General features: G+C 41.1%; 1 long non-coding RNA gene across 1 annotated transcript; it reads right to left on the bottom strand.

Annotated features, from left to right (window-relative positions):
* LOC140194770 (uncharacterized) lies at positions 1-27,222 on the bottom strand. The gene is made up of 3 exons (XR_011885289.1): positions 27,175-27,222; positions 13,605-13,771; positions 1-991 (listed from the first exon to the last, which is right to left on the bottom strand). It is a non-coding gene; the product is annotated as an uncharacterized lncRNA (long non-coding RNA).
* Positions 27,223-27,566: the final 344 nt, after the last annotated feature.

Raw genomic sequence — 27,566 nt, 5'->3', positions numbered from 1 at the left:
CACAGAGATGACAAATCCACTTTTTAGCCTTTATTTCTGCAGTTGCCTGGGAGCTAATAATTGTAACCACTTTCATAAATGCTACTGTGCCCAGTTCTTTCCACACAACATTCACATTAGTACACAGAATAGAAAATAAATTCTATAGCAATTGCTAAAACATTCTACATCCAAATGAAGTTTTTAGTATGAGCACAGGTAGAATCGGGGGAATACAGTAGCTAATTGGCTGGCAGACACAATGTGCTGATGATAAGACTGGTAAACACTTAGTCATAAAATAATTACAACACTGGAGAAAAATCAACCTATCATCTCTGTGCTGATGAAAGCAATAGAGACCAATTCTGCTTTTGGTCTCTCAGCTGGTAGTCTTGTAGGATTCAACACTTTGCCCTGGAAATTCAATGTGTGATTGAAAATTAACTTACCCTATTTCTACCCATTTTTCAATGTCTATCTGCCCATCAGAATATGCAAAACCTGACTCTCTGATGGGATTTTCCTTTACTGAAGCACATTACTTCCAGCACATGTTAGTTAAGTCCACTGACAAATAGTGTAGCTTGCCAGAGTCCTATGTCCTGAGCCAGTCTTTCATGATGTCCCCGTGCCCTGCCCCCCTCCTGTCACAGCCAGGCTTGGGACAGTCCATGGTGGAGCTACTTCCGGCATGAAGCCCTCACAAATTACCTGAGAGGTCGCGAACATGAACAAATATTCAATATGGTTTTCAGCCTCGCTGTATGGAAATGACAGTTCTTATTTACAGACAAAATAATCAGGTTTCTCTAGCGCTGCTTCAATTAGGAGAGCAAACTGCAGCCATTGTCTTCATTGAGATCTATGACCTACTGCCTTCCGCCAATGAATTGATTGTGGACTTCATGTCGGAGAAGTTGAGGGAACACACGCCAATCCTCATCAGGGATCAGAAGTGGAAATGACGAGCAGTTTCAAGTCCGTGGGTGTCAACATCTGAGGATCTATCCTGGGCCCAACATATTGATACAATTACTATGACAGCATGACAGCAACTATATTTCATTAGAAGTTTCAGGAGAATTGGTATGTCACTAAAAACAGAAATTTCTACAGATGTATTGTGGAGAGCATTCTAACTGGTTGCATCACCATCTGGTATGGAGGGACCACTGAAAATGACTGGAAAATTCTGCAGAAAGTTGTAAACTCACGCAGCTCCATCATGAGCTTTTGTCTCCCCATCATCCAGGACACCTTCAAAAGGCAATGCCTGAAAAAGGCAGCATCCATTATTAAGGACCCCCATCACCCAGGACATACCCTCTTCTCACTGCTACCATCAAGGAGGAGGAATGTTTCAGGAACAGCTTCTTCCCTCTGCTATCAGATCTCTGAATGGACAGTGAACCCATGACCACTATTTTTCCCTCTCTTTTTGCACTACTTATTTCATTTAAATTTCTGTTTTCTATATACTTCTTATAATTTATAGTTTTAATTATTCCATATTGCAATGTACCACTGCCGCAAACAACACACTTCACAGTATGCTGGTGATATTAATCCTGATTCTGACATGTATGTCTGATTGCTCTGTAGTGCAGGTTGCTCTTAATTTCTTAGCCTTCCATCATCCCGGGCTGCCTCTGCTGGCCTCTGACACATAACACAGTGTCTGTAGTTGGGGGGAGGTGGTTCCAAATTCATTTACTTTCCCTACGGCTCACAGGAACGGGCAGACTGAAAAGATGATTTGCAAAGTACAGGCATCCATACACTGCACTCATATCACTTTCATCCTTGTTCCTTTCTCGTAACCTGCCATCAGTACTACTCGCACAAAGAATGTGCCTCCTGTACTATCCTTCCTTCTGACACTTTTGCAGTACCCTTCCACCTCCTTCCATTCGTGTATCTTCCATTTATCAGATAGCACACTTCTCACTTGCTGGTAGAGTGCTGCTGTGTTATGGTACATCCCTGTTCAACTAAATCTTGTCCTCACAATCTACCTTGACATGGCCCATGCACCTAATTGTCTAACTGCACTGCACTTTCTTTGTAATGTAACTGTAATATGATATTATGCACTCTATTAATGTTTTCCCTTTGTATCATCTAGATGTGCATTTGAACTAATTAGTATGGTAGTTATACGAAGTAAAGTTTTTTACTATATCTCAGTTCAATGTGACAACAATAAACCATGAATCAGTTGCCAATTACCAAACCATGCCTTGAAACTAACACAATGCTGTTTAATCGAGGGAACTCAACAACATTGTTCAGAGAGCCTTACAAATGAAGATCTCAATGTTTTATAGATCTTTTAAAATCAGTGTCAAAGTGATCCACAATACTATTAACACCAGTAAAGAAATTGCGAGAACAGGAAGCATCCATACATATTTCAAAGTTGCTGGTGAATGCAGCAGTCCAGGCAGCATCTCTAGGAAGAGGTACAGTCGACATTTTGGGCCAAGACCCTCGGTCAGGATTAACTGAAGGAAGAGCTAGTAAGAGATTTGAAAGTGGGAGGGGGAGGGGAAGATCCAAAACGATAGGAGAAGACAGGAGGGGGATGCGTGGAGCCAAAAGCTGTCCCATGATCCTCTCATATCCCTTTTGCCAATCACCTGTCCAGCTCTTGACTCCATCCCTCCACCTCCTGTCTTCTCCTATCATTTTGGATCTCCCCCCTCCCCCTCCCACTTTCAAATCTCTTACTAGCTCTTCCTTCAGTTAATCCTGACCGAGGGTCTTGGCCCAAAACGTCGACTGTACCTCTTCCTAGAGATGCTGCCTGGCCTGCTGCGTTCACCAGCAACTTTGATGTGTGTTGCTTGAATTTCCAGCATCTGCAGAATTCCTCGTGTTTGCATCCATACATATTGTTATGTTGACTGAGGTTTCTGTCTTCATCTTCAGTTTCAATTGCTAATCTTTCTCTATCTGAGATCCTGGCTATTGACCTTTCCACTAAAAGAAATAGCTCTTTCTATCCTATCTATCCTTTCATAATTCTGCACACTTATATTTGGTCTCCCTCATGAGTGACTAGTAATTTTATATATACCATATACGAGGGGTGATTGATAAGTTTGTGGCCTATGGTAGAAGGAATCAGTTTTAGAAAACCTAACACATTTATTTTTCAACACAGCCCCCTCCTACATGTACACACTTAGTCCAGCGGTTGTGGAGCATACGGATCCCTTCTTTGTAGAAGTCGGCGTCTTGGACCTCCAAAAAGTGGTCCACAGCAGGGGTGATTGATAAGTTTGTGGCCTAAGGTAGAAGGAGATGAGTTATTAACTTCAAACTTTCTGCATAATCACTCAAAGAGTTGAACTGGACGTGCATGTAACGAGAGTTATATATCTCTGTATATCTTGAACAAGTTTTTCAAAACTCGTTAGATTCTGGACTAGTTCCTGAGGATTGGAGGGTGGCTAATGTAACCCCACTTTTTAAAAAAGGAGGGAGAGAGAAACCAGGGAATTATAGACCAGTTAGCCTAACGTCGGTGGTGGGGAAACTGCTGGAGTCAGTTATCAAAGATGTGATAACAGCACATTTGGAAAGCGGTGAAATCATCGGACAAAGTCAGCATGGATTTGTGAAAGGAAAATCATGTCTGACGAATCTCATAGAATTTTTTGAGGATGTAACTAGTAGAGTGGATAGGGGAGAACCAGTGGATGTGGTTTTTTTGGATTTTCAAAAGGCTTTTGACAAGGTCCCACACAGGAGATTAGTGTGCAAACTTAAAGCACACGGTATTGGGGGTAAGGTATTGATGTGGATGGAGAATTGGTTAGCAGACAGGAAGCAAAGAGTGGGAATAAACGGGACCTTTTCAGAATGGCAGGCGGTGACTAGTGGGGTACCGCAAGGCTCGGTGCTGGGACCCCAGTTGTTTACAATATATATTAATGACTTGGTTGAGGGAATTAAATGCAGCATCTCCAAGTTTGCAGATGACACGAAGCTGGGTGGCAGTGTTAGCTGTGAGGAGGATGCTAAGAGGATGCAGAGTGACTTGGATAGGTTGGGTGAGTGGGCAGATTCATGGCAGATGCAATTTAATGTGGATAAATGTGAAGTTATCCACTTTGGTGGCAAAAATAGGAAAACAGATTATTATCTGAATGGTGGCCGATTTGGAAAAGGGGAAGTGCAACGTGACCTGGGTGTCATTATACACCAGTCATTATAAAGTGGGCACGCAGGTACAGCAGGCGGTGAAAAAGGCGAATGGTATGCTGGCATTTATAGCGAGAGGATTCGAGAACAGGAGCAGGGAGATACTACTGCACTTGTACAAGGCCTTGGTGAGACCACACCTGCAGTATTGTGTGCAGTTTTGGTCCCCTAATCTGAGGAAAGACATCCTTGCCATAGAGGGAGTACAAAGAAGGTTCACCAGATTGATTCCTGGGATGGCAGGACTTTCATATGAAGAAAGACTAGATGAACTGGGCTTGTACTCGTTGGAATTTAGAAGATTGAGGGGGGATCTGATTGAAACGTATAAAATCCTAAAGGGATTGGACAGGCTAGATGCAGGAAGATTGTTCCTGAATTTGGGGAAGTCCAGAACAAGGGGTCACAGTTTGAGGATAAAGGGGAAGCCTTTTAGGACCGAGATTAGGAAAAACTTCTTCACACAGAGAGTGGTGAATCTGTGGAATTCTCTGCCACAGGAAACAGTTGAGGCCAGTTCATTGGCTATATTTAAGAGGGAGTTAGATATGGCCCTTGTGGCTACGGGGATCAGGGGGTATGGAGGGAAGGCTGGGGCGGTGTTCTGAGTTGGATGATCAGCCATGATCATAATAAATGGCGGTGCAGGCTCAAAGGGCCGAATGGCCTACTCCTGCACCTATTTTCTATGTTCCTATGTTTCTAAGTACTGTATCACATGAGGTAAAGTTAACAGACTACATGTGTAAATCACTAATGCCTGGACAAAAGGTAAGGGGACTTGAGTGGGATATTTCCTCTTGCAGGACAATCTAAAATTAAGGGTTATTGCTTTAAAAATAAGAGGCAGCCCATTAAAGACAGAAATGAGGCTATATTTCCTCTCGCAGTTCTGTGTGTGTTTGGATCTCTCTTCCCCAAAGGATGATGGAAGCGGAGTCCTCACTTTATCCACATCAGGCACTCCGCTCCACAACCCCTTAGCACCCTTCATGCCCAATGCACTGACACTTACGCTAACACCCCACACCTCACACCTACACTGACACAGTCATTGTCCTACTGTGTTTTCATGTGCCCTGCTACCACCTAGAAGAATTCCTCTTGCCAAGAGTCACCTTTTCACTTTCTGTCAGAGTTAGAGTTGCCTTATGTTGAGATACTACTGCACCTAGCATTGATTTATGTACATACAATCAATCCATGTATATCAGATAATCTTACATACAAACAGTCACATTCAACAATTACTTGTGCCTTTCATTCTCCTTTACACTCATGTACTGAAGAATGACAATAAACAATCTTGTACCTTGAAAATCATGTATTCCCAAGTCAGGAGAAACCAGATTAGCAAGAGAATGAAAAATTATTTGGGGTAGGCCAAAATATGGACCTCAGGTTACAATCAAGTCAGCCAAGGTATTTTTAAAATAAAAAAGCAGGTTCAAAGTGTCAGTTTACCAGCTCCTGATTCTAATTCATGTGTCTATATGTTTATATGGTCAAATGTATCAAAGTGTACTACTGAAAACCTGAAATTATATTAGCACTGCATTGATATGAAATGATATGAAATGGGTTAAAAGAAGTAAATATTCATTGCCGATAAATCCAAGCAATGGTTCAATGCAAACATGCCTTAGTGAAGTTAAATCACGTGACACAACCCCTTCATGATGTATTAGCAGTCAAGATGGAATCAATAAAATATGGAACTAAATTGCCACAAGATGCCCATCCTGAGACATATATACAGATGTTTTGCATATCTGATACCTGAAACTGAAGTTATTTTTCTATCATCAAGTGGTTTGGAAGACTTTGTGCAGATTTATGTCTATTTTAAGTGCGCCTACTGCTTGGGTGTGTCCTGATACTAAATTACAGTATACATACATGTATGCATATTTTAATTTTACTTCTGTTTACAAACATTATGATGCAATTTTTAGTAAGTGTTTGGTCTCTCTTAGGAAGAATGAGTAATGAAAACATTGTAAGGCACAATTTCACAATTAAAAAATAAATATAAGCATGAAGAAAGGGAAAAAATAATCAATCTCCTCATTCAGCTCCCCTATGCTTTGAGTTTGTATGTAGATCATTTACAATTTCCTTCTGTTTTGGGTCCAAGCATATAACCCTGATATGCACTTGATATCAGGTTACTCAATATGACCAAATAAGAGTAAAATGCAGTGTGCCAGACAGCAGATTTGGCCTTAATATTCTCCAGATGTTTCCAGCATTTAAAAAAATAATTAAATCTAGTGCCTTAATATCTCCAGACACCTGTGCTTCAAAGATATGAAATAAGCATTATTATAAATTCTAATGATGTTCGACTAAGTTACAGTTACAGACTAGACAAAAGCAATTTTTAGATAGTGTTATTAACCCAAGACACAAAGACGGGAACATATCTGTCTCTAATACATGGCGCAGTACATGAGGGGACTAAGTTCACAAATCTACAGCCTCTCTTAGAAAAACAAACGATTTTAAACTACTTATTTCTTTGAATTTATTATCCCCGAATTGTGCATATTCATGCATCTGTTTTTTATTTCATTGCTTAAAACATTTTCTTAGTCCTGAGTTTCATGTGAACCACAAGTATCCTGTAAACAAGTAATCTTTAAATCATTTCACTGCTATTCACTTTCATTCAGCTGATTCATCGTTGGAACAAAACAGACACGTGGAGAAACTGAGAGCAGCTAAAGCAGTAGTACAGCTCCAACTCCATGTTCTTGTCAATGAGTAGAGCCATAAAGCACAGGGTCATACAGCACAGATACAGACCATTCAGCCCACTATGACTATGTTAACCCTCAAGTACCTATCAATATTAATCCCATTCATTTATTACCCCATTATTAGAATGTTTTTAAACTTATTGTTTAACAGCTAGGATGGATACTCCAGTGTAGTACTGGGAGCATGGTACTCCATCAGAAGTGCCACTACTCCAAAGATACCATCTTGTTTAAGGAGAATAAGACAGGAATTTGGAAATGGAATTGGTACTAGATTACGTATTATTGCCATATGTGTTTACAGATCAATTGGTTTTGGCAATGAGCAAATGGGCTGAAGGGCCTGTTTCTGTGCTGTATTCTCAATATGTACCAAGGTACAGCGAAAAGCCTACCTTGCATCCTGTTCATAAAGATCAAATCATTACATAGTGCATTCAGATAGAACACGGCAAAACAACATGGAATGCAGAACAAAGTGCAACAGCTACAGAGAAAGTGCAGTGCAGGTAAACCATAAGGTGCAAGATCATAATGAGGTCTAAAGTCCATTTAAATATAGCAGGGTGAAGCTGTCCTTGGAGTTTACCTATAGAGAGACATGCAAACATTTCCATAACTCATTGAGGTCCTTCTTAATTAATTTACAATGGCATTGATGACGAGCCTGGCATTTATTGCCCAAACATGAGTGCCCTTGAGGATGTGGTGAGCCACTTCTTGCACTGTTGCAGTCTGTTGCGTCTCATGCCATTTGGGTTACGAAATGCAACATCTTTTCCGAAGCAAAACCAATACATTTTCAAGCCAGGGAGGCATGTGACTGGAAGCATGTCCCTTCTCATTCTGGTGATAGAAGTTAGAGGGTTGGGCTGTGCCATAGAATTAGCTTCAGTTACTCTATAACTGCGGTGTCCCAGTGAATGGGTAACATGGCAGACTGGGTGTCAAGCAAATGGGCTGTGTTGACACAAGGAACAGTAGATGCTGGAATCTGGAGCAACAGAGTCTGTTGGAGGACTCAGCCCATCAAGCAGCATCTGTGGGGAGAAAGGAATTGTCGACATTTCAGGTCAGAACCCTGCATCATTTCTGGTCATCTCAGAGGAACTGGGCTTCCTAAATGCTGCTAGAGTTGGCTTGTACCTTGTACATGATGAGGAGTCAGGGGGAGCGGCTCGCTCGTTGCACAATATAAAGCCCAGGCTTATTCTCACAGCAAAAGTATTTATCTGGCTGATACTGTTAAGTAATTGATTCCACAGCCTGTCCCTCTCCACTCCTCCAATCCCCAGGAAGTTGATGGTGGAGTACACCACAATGGTCATTCCATCAAATGTCAAATGCTGTGCTCTATCTTGTTGATGAAGGCCATTACTGGGTATTTGTGTAATGGAAGCATTACTTTCTACTTACTAGCCATAGTAAGCCTATGTATATCAATCATACTGTGTGCATGCTTCAGTTTCTCTTGAGTTGGGAATGTATCGGAATACTTGTCGGTGAATATAAACATATATGATGGAAGAAAGGTCATTGATTAAGCAGCAGATCAGCTGAGGACACTTTCCAAAGGAACTCCGGCAATCACGACTCGACTGAAATGAATGCCCTATAACAACTGGAAGTGTCTCTTTTTTTGTGCGAGTTACAACCAACCATTTGGAGTGTTTCCTGTTTGCTTCCATTTACACTGAGGGTAGTGAGAATCTGGAACAAGCAGTCAGACGTAGTGACTGAGGCAGGCACAAATAGCAGTATTTGAGAGGCATTTGGATAGGTACATGAAGGGGAAGAGCTTGTAGGGTTATAGGACAAAAGCAGGCAACTGAGACATGTAGGGAGGATTCCGTGGTCAGCATGGAGCAGTTGGGCCCATAGGCCTGTTTCTCATGCTGTATTACCCTATGACTATGATCCTATCAGAGTTCTTCAATGCTCACAATCAAAATTTGCCTTGATATCAAGGGCATTCACTTTCAGCTCACTTTTGGACTTCAGGTCATTGGACCAATACTGTGATGTGGGCTGGAGCTGAGCTGCCCTAGTGAAGCCCAAACTGAACACCTGTGAGCATGGAATTGGTGAGTACTGTTGATGACACATATATACATGCTAGGGATAATTTACAGTGGCCAGTTAATATATCAAGCCACACATCTTTAGGATGTAGAAGGAAACCAGAGCACTTGGAAGAAACACATGAAGTCACAGAGAAACTCCATGCAGACAGCAAAGAGGTCAGCATTAAACCCAAGTCTTCGGCATTGTGACTAGGGTGCTCTATTAAATGGCCTACAATTATAGTCAGAAAGCAGATTGGGTTAGGGATTCTTTACAACTAGAATCATCTTCTTATTTTTGAGTTACGAACCCAACCATTGGAACGTGGGGAGATGAGGGGGGCCACCTGAACTTCTTGGGGAACTTGGAGGCGACAATTGTGCTTGTACTGTCCCTGGAGTTCAAATAATTCTGCAAATTACAAATTGATTGCTTTCTTCTTGTCAGTTAGCACCTCTCACACAGTTCTAGTGTGAGACCCCCTCTGGCTTGATGTTAATATTACCTTATTATACCAATGATACTTCGGACAGTGATTTTGACTCCTATTTTTTAGGAAAGGTCCTTCAGGATTGCCACCATTAATATTACTGCAGCTGTGAAAATACCAGGTTGCTTTACAAAGCCTAGTGTGGTCCTTCCCTCATGTTGCAAAAAAGATGAACATTAACAATTCAACAGAGGTCACACTGTCTGTTCTAGTGGCTGATGTGGATGTTAAAGATTCCATAAGTCCCACCATATTAGTTGAAGAATGGCAGAGAATTCTCCAGTAATCTTCCAAATATTCTTTCCTCAACATATATCACTTACAAAATAATCTTTCATCGCATATGTTGCTGCAATGTGGAACTCTTTAGCCTTCACTAAAGTCCAAACGATGCATTTTGTTACTTTCTGACGGTTATTTACCACTTGGGTTTCATGGTTATTGACAATCAGAATATTGTGCATTTAGTTAGCACTGAGAAAAATGATAGGGTGCCTAACAAACTAGGAGGGGAACAGAAATTGGAAGGAGCAACTTTCTCTTAAGTAGCTTTCATTAAGTTTATAGTTTTTACTATATAGATTTAACTTGACCTACTTGTTTCATTGACCTTAAGTAAAACATAGTAACTATTCAATTACTAGAAGGAGAAATGTGCAACATTGTTATAACTATTAAAAATGATGGAGAAAGTCTTCTGAAGTTTAGTGAACTTATCATTCTCTAGGAGCTTGCCTCTGGGACATGTCTTTATTTTCATTTCTTTCATTTCTGTGTCTATTCTACACACACACACACCTCTGCAAACACTTAAAACAAAACTACATGCAGCTGTCACTGAGGTGCATTTGGCAAATTTTCCAGCAACCAACTACAGGCTATAGTGCTAATTCCTCTCTGCTGTGTGGATTATTCCAATTGACTACTTAAGGTCACAATTTCATGATTTTCCAACATTAATGTATTTTTGGAATTGTGTAGATATGTGACAATGGTTGCATGATATAGAAAAGTATTTGTAAAATCATGTTTACTGAGTTAATAAAGATTTTGCCTCCAAGATTGATTTCAGTTATGTACAATTGTGAACTCACACCACTGACCTTTGCTCTTTGCCCCCAGGTTACTGCCAATCACAGAGTCAAAACTGAGGATGAAGAATGAGAATCAACAGTGTGAGTACACAAAGCACGCCTTACTGATATTGATTTTCCCCGCAAAGTTAAGCACCTTTTACACAGATTAGCTTCTTAAATTCCCACAAATGCATAACAGAGTAACAGTGTGGACTTAAGTTTTCAATTTATGAAACTTCTTTGAAGAAAAATAAAATATACAGTATTTTACTTTGATTTTTAACATTGAAGGACAGGATTATGAATAGAATTTCCACACGTTAGAAGGTAGAAATGCAACACCACTATTTAAGAAAATATAGAAGAGTAAACAGGAAACCAGATTGCCTGATGTACAGAGCCTGAAAACCCACTCTTAATGTTTTAAGGATATCTTCTTCCTCTCTGCCATCAGATTTCGGAATGGTCTATGAACCCGTGAGCACTATCTTGTTATTCATCTTTTACACTATTTGTTGATTTTGTAACTTATGGTGATGTTTATGTCTGCATTATACTCCTCCTGCAAAACAACAAACTTCTCAACATATGTCAGTGATAACGTACCTGGTTTTCATTCTGATCAGTGGGAAGGAAATTTCCAGAATTTATTATTAAAGATGTGATAACACAGCTCTTAGAAGAGAATAATGGAGTTGGGCAAAGACAAAGGGAAATAATTTTTGACAAAGTTGGACAAAATGGTTTTTTTAAGATTGGAATTAGAAGAAAAGAAGAATCAGTGGATTTTGTGCCTTTGGACTTCCAGAAAGATTTTGATAATGCACCACACCTGATTGTTAAACTAAATTAGAGCATATGCTATTGGGGTGGGGGTTTAGTGCAAAATACCAAGATTAATTGAGCATTGGTTAAGGGAGAAGTAAAAGAATAGCTAGAAACAAGTCACTTTCAGGTTGTCAGGCTATGGCTCCTGGGGTGCTGCAAAGATCAGTGCTGAGGCCCAGCTGTTCACAATGTACAGCAATGAGCTGGATGAGGGGATCAGGCGTAACACATTCACATCTGCTGATGATACCAAGTTAGATGGCAGTGTACGATGGGGGAGGAATGCAAAGAGGCTACATGGGATGGATTCTCATGCAAAAGACTAAATAAAAATACAGGGTATTTTTTAACAGTGAGAGATTGAAAGCGATTGGTGTTTAAAGGGACCTGGGTGTCCTTGTACACAAATCATCGAAGGTTTACATGCAGTTTCAGCAAGTAGGTAGACAAGCCCTTATTGCACGAGGATTTGTGTGCAAGACCAGGACATCTTGCTCCAATTATATAAACCCTGGTGAGACCACATCTAGAATATGTGTACAGATCTAGCCTTACTATCTAAGACGTTATATATATATGCAATAGAGGGAGTGCAGCAAAGGTTCACCAGATTGAATACTGGGTTGGCAGGTTAGTTGTATGAGAAGAAATGAAGAGTTTAAGCAGACTCTGCCTACATTTTCTAGAGTTTTGAAGAATGAGAAATGATCATTTAATCATATAAGGTGTAGGATATTTCCTTTGGTTGTAGCTTGTAGAACCAGAGATCAGAGATTCAAAACTACAGGGCTATCCAATAAAGACAAATATGAGAAGAAATCTCTTCACCCAGAGCCCAGTGAGCTTTTGGAATTCTCTTTTAAAGCCAGATGTAGAGGCTCAATCACTGAGTATATTCAAGACAGATATGAAGATATTTCTAAATGTTAATGGATATCACTTCTGTGTGGAAAAATGGCACTGAGGTAAAACATCAGCCAGCCATGGTAATATTAAATGGCAGAGGAAGCACACAGCACCAAGAGCTGCATGTTAGATCCAGATGCTTTTGCAATCCAAAGGTTCTTCAGAAGTCAAGAATGAGACATGAATCTTGTTGCTTATGGCCATTCATTAAATGCTACAAGAACAAAAAATGAACAAAGAAAGGGCCAAGGGATCAAAGAAAAGAGACCAAGGAAAAAGGAGTCATGGGACAGTGGTATTGCAGCTCAGAGTATTGGAGTTTGTAATTCAATTCCAGCGTCCTCTGTAAGGAATTTGTATGGCCTCCCCATGAATGTGTGGGTTTCCTCCCACAGGGTAAAGACAATTTGGTTGGTCAGTTAATTGGTCATTGTAAATTGTTCTGTGATTAGGCTAGAGTTAAATAGGTAGGTTGTTGGGCGGTGCAGCTCGTATATATAAATAAATACTCAGACTACAGATAACAAAATTCCAGTGATAAAAAATAATCTATAAATTGACTAGATTTAAGTGACACCTGCTACAGAAAACTAAGAAGCTTATAGAAAAATACAAAAGCAACTGCATTGTAATTTCTGGAAAGTTCACTGAATAATTATATGTATATAAGTGATTATATAAAAATACAAGCAAGCATGGGAAAGTTTAGCTACAAAGAAAGTGTGAGAAAAATAACAATTCTACACCCTAATCCAACACACATTTCTTCTTCTTTTTCTTAAGTATTACATGTATCAATTAGAAGATGAAGTCTTTGAAGTAATAGGTATTCAAGATTGTTAGATATTAGATCTGTTGGATAAAATGAAAGAAAATAGTCTGCATTAATAAGCATAAATTATGGACCAAATGAGCTCCAGTTAATTTTTATAACTATTGTAAAAGATAGTTGCTAGAAAGACACTAAAAAAGACATCAACATGGCATTTTCAGTAAAGAGGGAAAGGAACAGCACATCTTCAACACCACACAAAACACTGATATGCTTTTTAAAAGCACAGAACGTAGTCACTAATCACAGCATAGCATATTTCTACACCTAATCTTATATTAATGATGTCACAGAAGGAGGCTATGCAACCCATCATGTCAATGTTAGCCCTTGTATTAACGAACCCCTCTCCTTAAATTCCCATAGCTATACAATTTATCCTCTCTCACACGTCCATCAACTGTCCTTTAATACTTGTACGCTAAGGGGTAATTTACAGAAGACTGGTTACCTACCAGGAAGACTCTGAGACGTGGGAGGAAACGAAAGCACCTGGAGAAAACACATGTGGGTCACTGAAGGATGCTGAAAGCTTCACACAGGCAGCAGCTGAGAGTCAAACCCGGATCACTCGAGCTACGAGGCAGTAGTTCTACTAGCTGTGCCACTACGATGCCAAACACTGGAAATGCAACAATGGTCACAATCAGAAGATCAATTATCTTGTGTGGGTTTGTTTACAATCAGAAAGTGTCATTGAGCAAGAATTTATACTTTCCATGTGAAATCTAATGGTGAGTCTAGTTTGAGTCTTACAAGATATTATTCCAAAGTGTTAAGGAGTTTGACATGAGGCTAGTGTCTTGATCTCCACAAGTAGAGAATAAAAAATATTAATTGCCATAGATTCTCAGGCTCAACAAATTTAGTTTTTGCCTTAAAGAATTACTCAAAAATCTTATTAATTGTTCTTTTAACCCATTGTCAATTTAGTGCATTTTAGTGGCTTTTGTAGTTCTGAATTAACAGTCTGAGATCAGGAGTGCAATAGAGGAATAAAGTTTTTAAGACTGAAATTATGCTGAATGTCGCCCTTGGCTACAACTTGCACTTTGACCACCAGAAGAATGCTAACATGACCCACCCTTCTACGGTTAATTTTCATGTTAGGGGAATGTGTAGTACATCCTCAAAGTTCTCAGAACCCTTAATTTGATTTGGCACAGAGCACTGTGGATTGACACCAGATTGTACTTACATTCCATCCACTGCAAAGTACAAACTGTGTGAGATAGCATTACAGGTAGAATATGTCACTACTTGGCTTTAACATATTCAGATTAAATTGGGACTAGACTCATATTGCCAGTCATATATCAACATAAATTAAAAAGACCTCATCATTTTGCAATTGGCACTCATTCTGTGTGCTGAAGTTTGAGTTGTAATTATTTCCATTCATGGGATTTAAATCATTGAGTTGCAGATATTGCTGAAAAGCCTGCATTTTACAACCATCTGAGACTGAGGTGTGGAAGACCTTCTTCTCATTATGAGTCTTTGGATCTCATTGCCACTGAACGAGATACGTAGATTTCTAATCAATGGTTATGGGAAAGGGGAAGGAAAGTGGATGTGCACAATGACAGAACAACCAAGATCCTATGAAAAGCAGAGCAGGCTAGAGAGGCCTCCTCCTCTTCCTACTTCTTATGGTCCTAACCTAAAACATTTTGTAAAAGAGCAGAGAGATTATCCTGCCAGCCTGTCAAGCATTTGATCATCAATCACTATTACTGAGAGAGCGCTAATATGAAAGAGATATCGAAGAATAAAGGGATTATCCTTACCTATCACATGTACATCAAAACACACAGTGAAATACATCATTTGCAGAGACGACCAACAGAGTCCGATCTGTGTAGAGGGCAGCCCGCGAGTGTTGCCATGCTTCCAGCACCAACATAACAAGTCCTCACAACTTACTAACCCTTTCTAATCTGTCTAGATAGAGGATTGGGAAGCTTTTAAAAACTTGCAGAAGGAAACTAAGAAGGTCATTAGGAAGGAAAAGATGAATTATGAAAGGAAGCTGGGACTAATATCAAAGAAGATACGAAAAGCTTTTTTAAGTATCTAAAGAGTAAAAGAAAGTTGAGGGTAGATATAGGACCAATAGAAAGTGACACTGAAGATATTGTAATGAGAAACACAGAGATGGCAGAGGAACTGAGTGCGTATTTTTCATCAGTCTTCACAGTGGAAGACATCTGCAGTATACCAGACATTCACGAGTGTCAGGGAAGTGAAGTATGTGCAGTGAAAAATATGACTGAGAAGGTGCTCAGGATGCTTAATGGTTTGAGTGTGGATAAATCACCTGGACCTGATGGAATGCACCCTCGGGTTCTGAAGGAAGTAGCTGGACAGATTGCGGAGGCATTAACAATGATCTTTCAAGAATCGATAGGTTCTGGCATTGTACTGGGTGACTGGAAAATTGCAAATGTAACTCTACTATTTAAGAAGGGTGGGAGGCAGCAGAAAGGAAACTATAGACCTGTTAGTCTGACATCAGTGACTGAGAAGTTGTTGGAATCGATTGTTAGGCATGAGATTACGGAGTACCTGGAGGCACATGACAAGATAGGCCAAAGACAGCCTGGTTTCCTGAAAGGAAAATCCTGCCTGACTAACCTACTGCAATTCTTTGATGAAATTACAAGCAGGGTAGACAAAGGAGATGCAGTAGATGTGGTGTACTTGGATTTTCCGAAGGACTTTGACAAGGTGCCGCACATGAACGGCTTAGCAAGGTAAGAAACATAGAAACATAGATAACCCTACAGCACAATACAGGCCCTTCGGCCCACAAGGTTGTGCCGAACATATCCCTACCTTAGAAATTACTAGGGTTACCCATAACCCTCTATTTTACTAAGCTCCATGTACCTATCCAAAAGTCTCTTAAAAGACCCTATCGTATCCGCCTCCACCATCGTTGCCGGCAGCCCATTCCACGCACTCACCTCTCTCTGCATAAAAAAACTTACCCCTGACATCTCCTCTGTACCTACTTCCCAGCACCTTAAACCTGTGTCCTCTTGTGGCAACCATTTCAGCCCTGGGAAAAAGCCTCTGACTATCAATGCCTATTCTCAATGTTCTTTCTAATATTAATCTATTAATCATAACTATGTTAATGACTTAGCCAAATAACATGCATGACTTTCAAATCTACTGATGGTGCAAAGACAGAGTTAAAGCAAATTTATGAAGAGGATCAGGAGAGGAGAAGACATTGACATTTGTGAGAGGGATCACAGAGGAAAAGACATCATCATTTCTCAAGAGCCTGAGGCTCCTGTACCTCCTTCCTGATGACAACAGTAAGAAGAGAGAAGAGGAAATTAGAATTGGGTATTAGATAAGAAATTGCTGTAGAAATCAATGGGTCTGAAAATTGAAAAGTCTCTGGGCCTGATAATCTGCATACCAAAGTACTAAATGAGAAAATAATAGAAACACTGGTTGTCATCTTCTAAGATTCAAAAAATTATGGAATGGTTCCTGCAGATTAGAGCATGGAAAATATAACTCCCTTATTAAAAAAGGAAAGAGAAAACCAGAAACTATGGAGTCGCAAACACGAGGAATTCTGCAGATGCTGGAAGTTCAAGCAACACACATCAAAGTTGCTGGTGAACGCAGCAGGCCAGGCAGCATATCTAGGAAGGGGTACAGTCGACGTTTCAGGCCGAGACCCTGCGTCAGGACTAACTGAAGAAAGTGCTAGTAAGAGATTTAAAAGTGGGAGGGGGAGGGGGAGATCCAAAATGATAGGAGAAGACAGGAGGGGGAGGGATGGAGCCAAGAGCTGGACAGGTGATTGGCAAAAGGGGTATGAGAGGATCATGGGACAGGAGGCCGAGGGAGAAGGAAAAGGGGGAGGGGAGGGGAAAGCCCAGAGGATGGGCAAGGGGTATAGTCAGAGGGACAGATGGAGAAAAAGGAGAGTGAGAGAAAGAATGTGTGTATATAAATAACGGATGGGGGTACAAGGGGGAGGTGGGGCATTAGCGGAAGTTAGAGAAGTCAATGTTCATGCCATCAGGTTGGAGGCTACCCAGACGGAATATAAGGTGTTGTTCCTCCAACCTGAGTGTGGCTTCATCTTTACAGTAGAGGAGGCCATGGATAGACATGTCAGAATGGGAATGGGATGTGGAATTAAAATGTGTGGCCACTGGGAACGTAGAACGATACAACACAGGAACAGGCCCATCATACCACAATGTTGTGCTGAACTAATTAAATTAGTAAGCAAATGGCTAACTAATCTCTTCAGTCTACACAATGCCCGTAACCTTCCATTTTCCTAACATTCATGTCTCTTGAAAGTCTCCAATGTTTCTGCCTCTACCACCTCCCAGGCAGCACATTCTAGGGGACCCACCATTCCCTGTGTGAGAAAACTTGCCCCTCATATCTCCTTTAAAATTATTCTCTCTCGCCTTAAATGCATGCCCTCTGGTGTTGGACATTTCAACCCTTTGGAGAAAGAAATCATCTGTCTACTTTATCTGTGCCTCTCATAATTTTATAGCCTCTATCTGATCTCACCAGAATCTCTGCCATTCCAGAGAAAACAACCCAAGATTGTCCAACTTTTCACATACTCTCTAATCCAGGCAAAATCCCGCTAAGCCTCTTCTGCACCCTCTCCAAAGCTTGACATCCTTCCTATAATGGAGTGACCAAAACTTGTATGCAGTACGCAAGATGCAGCCTAACTAGAGATTTATAAAGCTGCAACGTAACTTTCTGGTCTTTGATTTCAATGCCTTGACTAATAATCTGGAGAGACATAATCTGATTAGGGATACTCAGCATGGCTTTGTAAAGGGCAGGTCGTGCCTTACGAATCTGATTGAATTATTTGAGGATGTAACAAAACACAGCTTCTTCGCCTCTGGCATCTGATTCCTGAATGAACATTGAATCTTTGGACACTACCTCACTTTTTTTTTAAATACAGCATTTCTGTTTTTGCACTTTTTAAAATCTATTCAATATACATAAACTGTAATTGATTTATTTGTTTATTTATTTATTTATTCTCTGCTAGATTATGTATTGCATTGAACTGCTGCTGCTAAGTTAACAAATTTCACGTCACATATAAACCATATAACAATTACAGCACGGAAACAGGCCACCTCAGCCCTCCAGACCATGCCGAACTCTTAGTCTCACCTAGTCCCACTGACTTGCACTCAGCCCATAACCCTCCATTCCTTTCCTGCCCATATAGCTGTCCAGTTTAACTTTAAACGACAACATCGAACCTGCCTCAACCACTTCTGCTGGAAGCTCGTTCCACACAGCCAACACTCTCTGAGTAAAGAAGTTCCCCCTCATGTTACCCCTAAACTTTTGCCCTTTAACTCTCAACTCATGTCCTCTTGTTTGAATCTCTCCCACTCTCAATGGAAAAAGCCTATCCACGTCAACTCTATCTATCCCTCTCATAATTTTAAATACCTCTATCAAGTCCCCCCCTCAACCTTCTATGTTCCAAAGAATAAAGACCCAACTTGTTCAGCCTTTCTCTGTAACTTAGGTGATGAAACCCAGGTAACATTCTAGTAAACCTTCTCTGTATTCTCTCTATTTTGTTGATATCTTTCCTATAATTCGGTGACCAAAACTGTACACAATACATGCCGGTAATAATAAACCTGATTCTGATGAAGGTAGATCAGTGGATGTAGTGTATATGGATTTCAATAAGGCACTTGATAAGGTTCCCCATGCAAGGCTTATTCAGAATGTAAGGAAGCATGAGATACAAGGAGTCCTTGCTTTGTGGATTCAGAATTGCTTGCCCACAGAAGGCCAAGGTAGTTGTAAATGGTTTCTATTCTACTTGGAGGTTGGTGATCAGTGATTGTCCCACAAGGATCTGTTCTGGGACCCCTCCTCTTTGTGATTTTTATAAATGACCTGGATGAGGAAGTAGAAGAGTGGGTTGGTAAGTTTGCTGATGACACAAAAGTTGGCAGTGTTGTGGATAGTCTGGAGGGTTGTCAAAGGTTACAGCAGATATCAATAGGGTGCAGAACTGGGCTGAGAAGCGGCAGATGGAGTTCAACCCAGATAAGTATGAAGTGGTTCATTTTGGTAGGTCAAATTTGAAGACAGAATATAGTATTAATGGAGAGACTCTTGGCAGTGTGGAGGATTAGGGAGATCTTGGGGTCCGTGTCCTGCTGCACAGGATGACAGTGTTGTTAAGAAGGCATATGTTGTGTTGGCATTTATATACCATGGACTTGATTTCAAGAGCCATGAGGTAATGTTACAGCTATATACGATCTTAGTCATACCCCACATGGAATACTGTTCTCAGTTCTGGTCACCTCACTACAGGAAGGATATGGGTACTGTAGAGGGAGTGCAGAGGAGATTTACAAGGATGTTGCCTGGATTGGAGAGTATGCCTTATGAGAATAGGTTGAGTGGACTTGGCCTTTTCTCCTTAGAGAATGGAAGATGAGGAGTGACCTGACAGAGGTGTATAAGATGATAAGAGGCATTGATCATGTGGATAGCCAGAGGCTTTTTTCTCAAGGCTGAAATGGCTTACACAAGGGGGCATAGTTTTAAGGTGCTTGGAAGCAGGGACAGAAGGTTGTCAGGGGAAAATTTTTCACACAGAGTGGTGGGTGTCTGGAATGCACTACTGGCAACGGTGGTGGAGTCAGGTACAATAGGGTCTTTTAAGAGACTGTTAGATACATAGTACATGGAGCTTAGAAAAATGGAGGGCTATGCGGTAGGTATTCTAGGCAATTTCTAGAGTAGGTTCTAGGCAGTTTCATGGTTGGCACAACATTGTCGGCTGAAGGGCCTGTAACGTGCTGTAGTTTTCTATGATCTATAAAGGCAAGCATGCCATATGCCTTTGTAACCACCCTATCAAACTGTATAGCCATTTTTCAGGGAGCTATGAACTTGGACACCGAGATTCCTCCACTCACCAACATTGTTAGGTGTACTGTCTCTTTGCATTTGATCTATCAAGGTGCAACACTTCATATTTGGCTGGGTTAAATTTCATCTGCCCTTCCTCTGCCCATATCTGCAACTGAAATTGCGGGGGCCCTAGCAGAAATATTTAAAATGTCGCTGTCTACGGGTGAAGTGCCGGAGGATTGGAGAGTGGCTCATGTTGTTCCGTTGTTTAAAAAAGGATCGAAAAGTAATCCGGGAAATTATAGGCCGGTGAGTTTAACGTCAGTAGTAGGTAAGTTATTGGAGGGAGTACTAAGAGACAGAATCTACAAGCATTTGGATAGACAGGGGCTTATTAGGGAGAGTCAACATGGCTTTGTGCGTGGTAGGCCATGTTTGACCAATCTATTGGAGTTTTTCGAGGAGGTTACCAGGAAAGTGGATGAAGGGAAGGCAGTGGATCTTGTCTACATGGACTTCAGTAAGGCCTTTGACAAGGTCCCGCATGGGAGGTTAGTTAGGAAAATTCAGTCGCTAGGTTTACATGGAGAGGTGATAAATTGGATTAGACATTGGCTCGATGGAAGAAGCCAGAGAGTGGTGGTAGAGAATTGCTTCTCTGAGTGGAGGCCTGTGACTAGTGGTGTGCCACAGGGATCAGTGCTGGGTCCATTGTTATTTGTCATCTATATCAATGATCTGGATGATAATGTGGTAAATTGGATCGGCAAGTTTGCTGATGATACAAAGATTGGAGGTGTAGTAGATAGTGAGCAAGGTTTTCAGAGCCTGCAGAGGGACTTGGACCATCTGGAAAAATGGGCTGAAAAATGGCAGATGGAGTTTAATACTGACAAGTGTGAGGTATTGCACATTGGAAGGACAAACCAATGTAGAACATACAGGGTTAATGGTAAGGCACTGAGGAATGCAGTGGAACAGAGGGATCTGGGAATACAGCTACAAAATTCCCTAAAAGTGTCGTCACAGGTAGATAGGGTCGTAAAGAGAGCTTTTGGTACATTGGCCTTTATTAATCAAAGTATTGAGTATAAGAGCTGGAATGTTATGATGAGGTTGTATAAGGCATTGGTGAGGCCGAATCTGGAGTATTGTGTTCAGTTTTGGTCACCAAATTACAGGAAGGATATAAATAAGGTTGAAAGAGTGCAGAGAAGGTTTACAAGGATGTTGCCGGGACTTGAGAAACTCAGTTACAGAGAAAGGTTGAATAGGTTAGGACTTTATTCCCTGGAGCATAGAAGAATGAGGGGAGATTTGATAGAGGTATATAAAATTATGATGGGTATAGATAGAGTGAATGCAAGCAGGCTTTTTCCGCTGAGGCAAGGGGAGAAAAAGACCAGAGGACATGGGTTAAGGGTGAGGGGGGGAAAGTTTAAAGGGAACATTAGGGTGGGCTTCTTCACACAGAGAGTGGTGGGAGTATGGAATGAGCTGCTAGACGGGTTGGTAAATGCGGGTTCTTTTTTAACATTTAAGAATAAATTGAACAGATACGTGGATGGAAGGTTTATGGAGGGATATGGGCCATGTGCAGGTCAGTGGGACTAGGCAAAAAATGGTTCGGCATAGCCAAGAAGGGCCAAAGGGCCTGTTTCTGTGCTGTAGTTTCTGTGGTTTCTATGATTTACATCTTTATACTTTATACTACTTTATACTTTATTGTCACCAAACAATTGGTACTAGAATGTACAATCATCACAGTCATTCTGCGCTTCACACTCCCTGGATTACAAATATTAAATATATTAAAAATAGTTAAAATTAGTAAATATTTAAAAATTAAATTATAAATCATAAATAGAAAATAGAAAAATGGGAAGTAAGGTAGTGCAAAAAAACCGAGAGGCAGGTCCGGATATTTGGAGGGTACAGCCCAGATCCAGGTCAGGATCCGTTCAGCTGTCTTATCACAGTTGGAAAGAAGCTGTTCCCAAATCTGGCCGTACGAGTCTTCAAGCTCCTGAACCTTCTCCCAGAGGGAAGAGAGATGAAAAGTCTGTTGGCTGGGTGGGTCATGTCCTTGATTATCCTGGCAGCACTGCTCCAACAGCGTGCGGTGTAAAGTGAGTCCACGGATGGAAGATTGGTTTGTGTGTACTTGCTGTATTTTTTGCCAATCTTCTATGCTATCCACAACACCATCAATCTTCATATCATCTGTAAATTTGTTCATCCACCCACCTACATTTTCATCAAGGTTATTTATATACCTCACGAACAGCAGAGGTCCCAGGACAGACCCCTGTAGAACATTACTAATCACAGAACACCAGCTAGATCAATAGGTAGATACTTTAATTTCATTTGGGATCATTACAGTGTCACAGTAGCATTACCAGTACACAGATATACAATATTAGAAGAGGAGTAAGAAGAATAAATAAAGAATAAGTTAACTTTAAACACTCTAATAGGAGGGGAATCATCACTTCCCTGGCTACAGTTTGACTCATTATAGAGCCTAATGACCAAGGGTAAGAATGACCTCATATAGTGCTCTTTGGAGCAGTGAAATTCTCTTAGTCTATTACTGAAAGTGCTCCTATGTTCAGCGAAGGTGGCATGCAGAGGGTGAGAAACATTGTTCAGAATTGCCAGGATTTTCTGTAGGGTCCTTTGTTCTATCACAGCCTCTAGTGTGTCCAGTTTGTCTCCTATAACAGAGCCAGCCTTTCTAATCATCTTATTGAGCCCCATAGCATCGCCCCTGTTGATGCCATTGCCCCAGCACACCACCACATAGAAGATTGTACTAGTGACAACAGGCTGGTAGAACATGTGAAGGAGAGGCCTGCATATTCCAAAGGACCCAGTCTCCTCAGGAAGTAGAGGTGACTCTGGCCCTTCTTGTACGCAGATTGTGTTGGTGCTCCGCTCAAGTCTGTCATCCAGCTGCACACCCCAGTACTTGTAGGTCCTCACCATCAATAGTAACAGGGAACAGTGCAGGCTTGGATTTCCTAAAGTCCATCACCATTTCCTAGAATAAGTCCCTTCGACCACCACCCTCTATCTTCTATGGGCAAGCCACATCTTACAAAAGATGTGATATCAGGAAAAAATAAAAACATCAATCAGATTAGAACAAATCAATATGAACTTATAAAAAGGAAACCACATTTGATGTAATATCTTTTTGAGGATATAACTGGTAGAATAGATAAGGGAAAACCAATGGATGTAGTGTATTTGCATTTTCAGAAAGCCACTCATGAATCCAATAGAAGAGATTGGAAAGTGAAACATATCGGATTGGGGGTGAAATTGTATCAAAGAGTAAACATAAGGCAACAGAGAGGAAATGGAAAATAGGAATGAATGGGTCTTTTTCAGGATGACAAGTGGTGACATTGAGGATACTGCAGGGGTTATGGATTGAGTCAAAGACATTCACAATAAATTTTTAATGACTTTATGAGGAAACCAAACGTTTTATTTTCTAAGTTTGCTGCTGACATGAAACTGGTAGGATTGTGAATTGTGAAGATGCGAAAATATTCAGAACTGATTTTGACAAGTTTAGTGGGTAGTCAGGTACATGGCAGATGTAGTACAATATGGAAGACATAACTGGTTGGTCAGGCTGGCTCATATTTGCCACTCCTAAAGGGAGGGAAAAAAGAAAAGAATCAAGCTGAGCCAATATGATAGCTAAGTGACTGATGCAGAGTTCAAGTTTCCTAAAAATGTTGAGTTCAGAATGATGCAAAATGCCTATGCAGAAAATAGGGTGCTGTTCTTCAAGCTTGTGTTGGGCCTTAGCAGGAGCATTATGGGCCACATATAGATCAAAGTGGAAGTGAGGAATTCAAATTCAAGATTACTCCATGAGTGTTTTGCTGAGCAATCACCCAATCTGCATTGGCTTCTCCAATGTAGAGGAGGCCTCGTTGTGAACACCGAATGCAGTGTACTGGATTATAACAAGTGCAAGTGAATCATTGCTTCACCTAGAGAGCCCAGGGCAGATGTGTAGTTTAAATTAGAAATTTGGTCAGCACACACATAGAGGGCTGAAGGGCCTGTTCCCGTGCTACATTATTCTATGCTCTATGATCTACGACGGTTTTAGTCCCTGAATGGTCATTAGGGAAGCGGTGAAAGGACAGGTGAATCATTACCTATTGTTTCAAGAGAAATTGCAATAAAGGTGATGGTTGGTGGGATTGTAAGAATGCACCTGGAAATTATGAAAGGCACTGTTCTGGTAAACAATAGAGACCATAGTGAGACTACACCTGGAGGACTGTGTGCGGTCTGGGTTTCTTTACCTAAGAAACCAGGACAGAGAGAGGGTTCGCTATTCCGATTCCTGAGATGGCGGGACTGTTGTGTGAAGAGAGGTTGGACTGACGTGCCTTTTATTCACTAGAATTTAGAAGAATGATAGGGGATCGCAATGAAATATACAACATTCTGGCAGGTGTTGCGAGAATAGGTGCAAGGAGAATATTTCCCTTGGCTGGGCGGCTTTGAATGGTTCTCAGGTTATGGAATATGACATTTAGGGTTAAAATCAGGAGAAAGATCACTGCCATAGAAAACTGTGGAAACCCTGACACTGAACATATTTAAAGATATAGATACACTTCTGAACACAAAATACATCAAGGGAGAGAAGAGCAATTTTCAGTACAGTATTGAGCTAGAGGATCAGCAGTGATGGTGTTTAAGAGGTGACGCGGACTGAAAGCCAAATAGCCTATTCGGCCGTTATAGGTTTTCCTGTGCGTCTTTCTGCGTTATTTGATGCAAAGAATTTCAGAGGAGGAAGAGAACAATATCGTAGTTACGGCACACTCTGCGCTCCTCGAATGGCAATGTCACTGTCATCTCCGTCCCTTCACCAGATACTTGCCCTCCAAAACCACACTGTACACATGATAGACAGCAATTAAAGATCTGTTGAAGAGCTAAGATCGTTTGATTATTAATGTGGACCTGACAGTTTCTGTATCTTTTCTACATTTATTTAAATATATTAGCGCCCACCGCACAAAATTATGGTTTTGATCTTAAGACCTATTTTTCCTTTACTTAAACCTACACACTGTTGTAGTTGTAACCGCTGAGTTTACATTATCATGAATCATTATTTTGTTAACAGTAATACTAAAATACTCCTCCATTTGAGCTGAATAGAATTCCCGAGAGTGTAATTATTCCTGCTGGATGTTCTATAATCACAGCACGAGCAGTATTATATATTGTTGAAGCATGTGTCTGTTTTAAAACGACTTTAGCTCTGAACGAGGAGATTTAAAATTCCATTAACGTTGCTGCATTCGCTCATCGACATGCAGCGGGTGTTGGGAATCGAGCGACGGCGGCAGGCGCCGATTGTTCGGAGTCTTGCGGCTCCCACTGCCCGGGAATGCGTGAGGAGCAATCACCGACCCAACCGCACAACCCAGCTCCGCACAAAGATCGACAGCCGGCACGATGGCACTGACTCGATCCTCGCAAACCACTCTGAAAGAGTAGCAGACCCGCAAGCTCCTTCAACACAGAATCCTCCCCGCCCATCCCAAAACTCTCACGGAATCCACCTTCACCCCAACCCTCACCGAACAGTCCACCCACCCTCAACCCCCGCAAGAGTTCTTTTCAAACCTCAGCGAACCCTCCCCTCCACTGCCAACCATCACAGAATATTCCTCCGCCCCACCTTCAACCCTCACAACACCCCCTCGACCCCAAGCCTCAATCCCCCATCCGTCCGAACCCTCCCCTCCACTCCCAACGCTCACAGAATCCTCCTCCACCTCAACGCTCAGAGAAACCTTCCTATCGTCGCGAACCCGCTCCTTAGTAACAAAGGGCGCATCCCTGGTTCTACGGCTTGAGGTCGTCGGGCTTCGAATTTCCGAGCACAGGGAGCAACCTGCCGGAAAGCGTCTCTCACTCGCACCTAGTCAATGAATCGCATTCCCTTTGTTCACAGGTGAACGAGAATCGCCAGTGGTGATTAAAAATATACCCACCAGCAGCGATTTGTGGGGATACGTGCACAGGCGTCGTTTGGTTGCTTCACCTCACACCACTTTAATGAGAAGGCGAAGTCTTATAAATGGGCTTTAATTGATCTGCATCGTTTCGACAGTGATTGTACTGTTGAGATTTTTATGTGTTTCAGGGTTTTTTTTAAACTCGTGGAATGGTTATTCATCAACGTGAATCATTGCATGCACAATTCTCTCCACAATAACATCCCGGGTCCTTTAATCTCTTGATCACGAGTAATTACGACCAATGGTCCATATATCTTCTTATCCCAGATGGCATGTCTTTTTCTTTGAACAGAAGCTCCTGACTGAAATTGAGATCTGTCCACGTAAAATGATCTTCCAAAATACCATTTGTGTTAATGAGAGGCGGGCTGTATTTTTCGACCGCTTGGTTACATCCCAGAGATGGTGATCGATCTTGGTAATGGGGGGGGGGGGGTTGGTGATGGGGTAGGTGGGGGGCATCATAGGTTTCCACTAATAGTGTGTGGTGATCTACCACACGATGGCGCAGAATATTATAAACAAACTGATGTAACTGGCATCAGTTAAATAGATGTGCTCACTCTTTCCATGATCACTGTAAACTGTCATTTTTGTAATTTCCATTGGTCAGTCATAATGATACGTTGTCATTAATTCTATTTCTATGTCGGTACACGTATATCCAATGAAACCAACATAATCCTCACAATTCCTAGAAATTGTAGAAATATTTGAACTCCATACTTTTCTATATCCTGTTGATAGTGTTCAACGATATCGAAAATCACCTGGTCTGCTGTACTTCGCACACATCAGAATGTCATCTCACAAAATGTCATCTCACTCCACTCTCGATCAAACATTGAAGTGTAAAATGTGATCCCTGAGGATGTAGTGTGAGTTCGTTGTAAATTTTAAGCAGCTTTAAATTAAGACAGACGATGCTGTTCTTTGAAGATTGGAGAATGTAGAGCATGGATCCTATCCTTCAATTTGATTGTTACTTTTGCGATATTCCTGAAATAAATTAAAGAAAAATATACATTACGTGCGGTGCGGTTTCGGATCCCACTCGATGGACAGTTCCACTCTCATCACTACTAGAGATTTCGGGGGCAAACGATCACATGTTCACTTCTTAGTCTGTATGATGGACTGGTGCTCGAACGCCAAACAGCGCTAATAAAAAGAGGAGGTCGGCAGTGTCCACTCAAGAAAGTGTGAACAATTGCTTTTTTTTGTTTTGTTTTAACGCCTCTTTGCGCGTCGACTCACAGCTTTATAATGAACACTGTTAAACAATAATCGCACCATCGGCGTGTAAAATTCGAAGTAAAATGACAATTTAAAGAATGTTCAATGAAATTTCAGAAATGTTATTATTGATATTAAACAACGAATCGGTGCATTATAAAGCGTTAAGGAAAGAGTGAATTACAA

This window comes from Mobula birostris, chromosome 3 (assembly GCF_030028105.1).
Source record: "Mobula birostris isolate sMobBir1 chromosome 3, sMobBir1.hap1, whole genome shotgun sequence".
Taxonomy (NCBI): domain Eukaryota; kingdom Metazoa; phylum Chordata; class Chondrichthyes; order Myliobatiformes; family Myliobatidae; genus Mobula; species Mobula birostris.
Note: the sequence above shows the minus strand (reverse complement) of the source record. Positions and strands in the feature narration are given on the sequence as shown.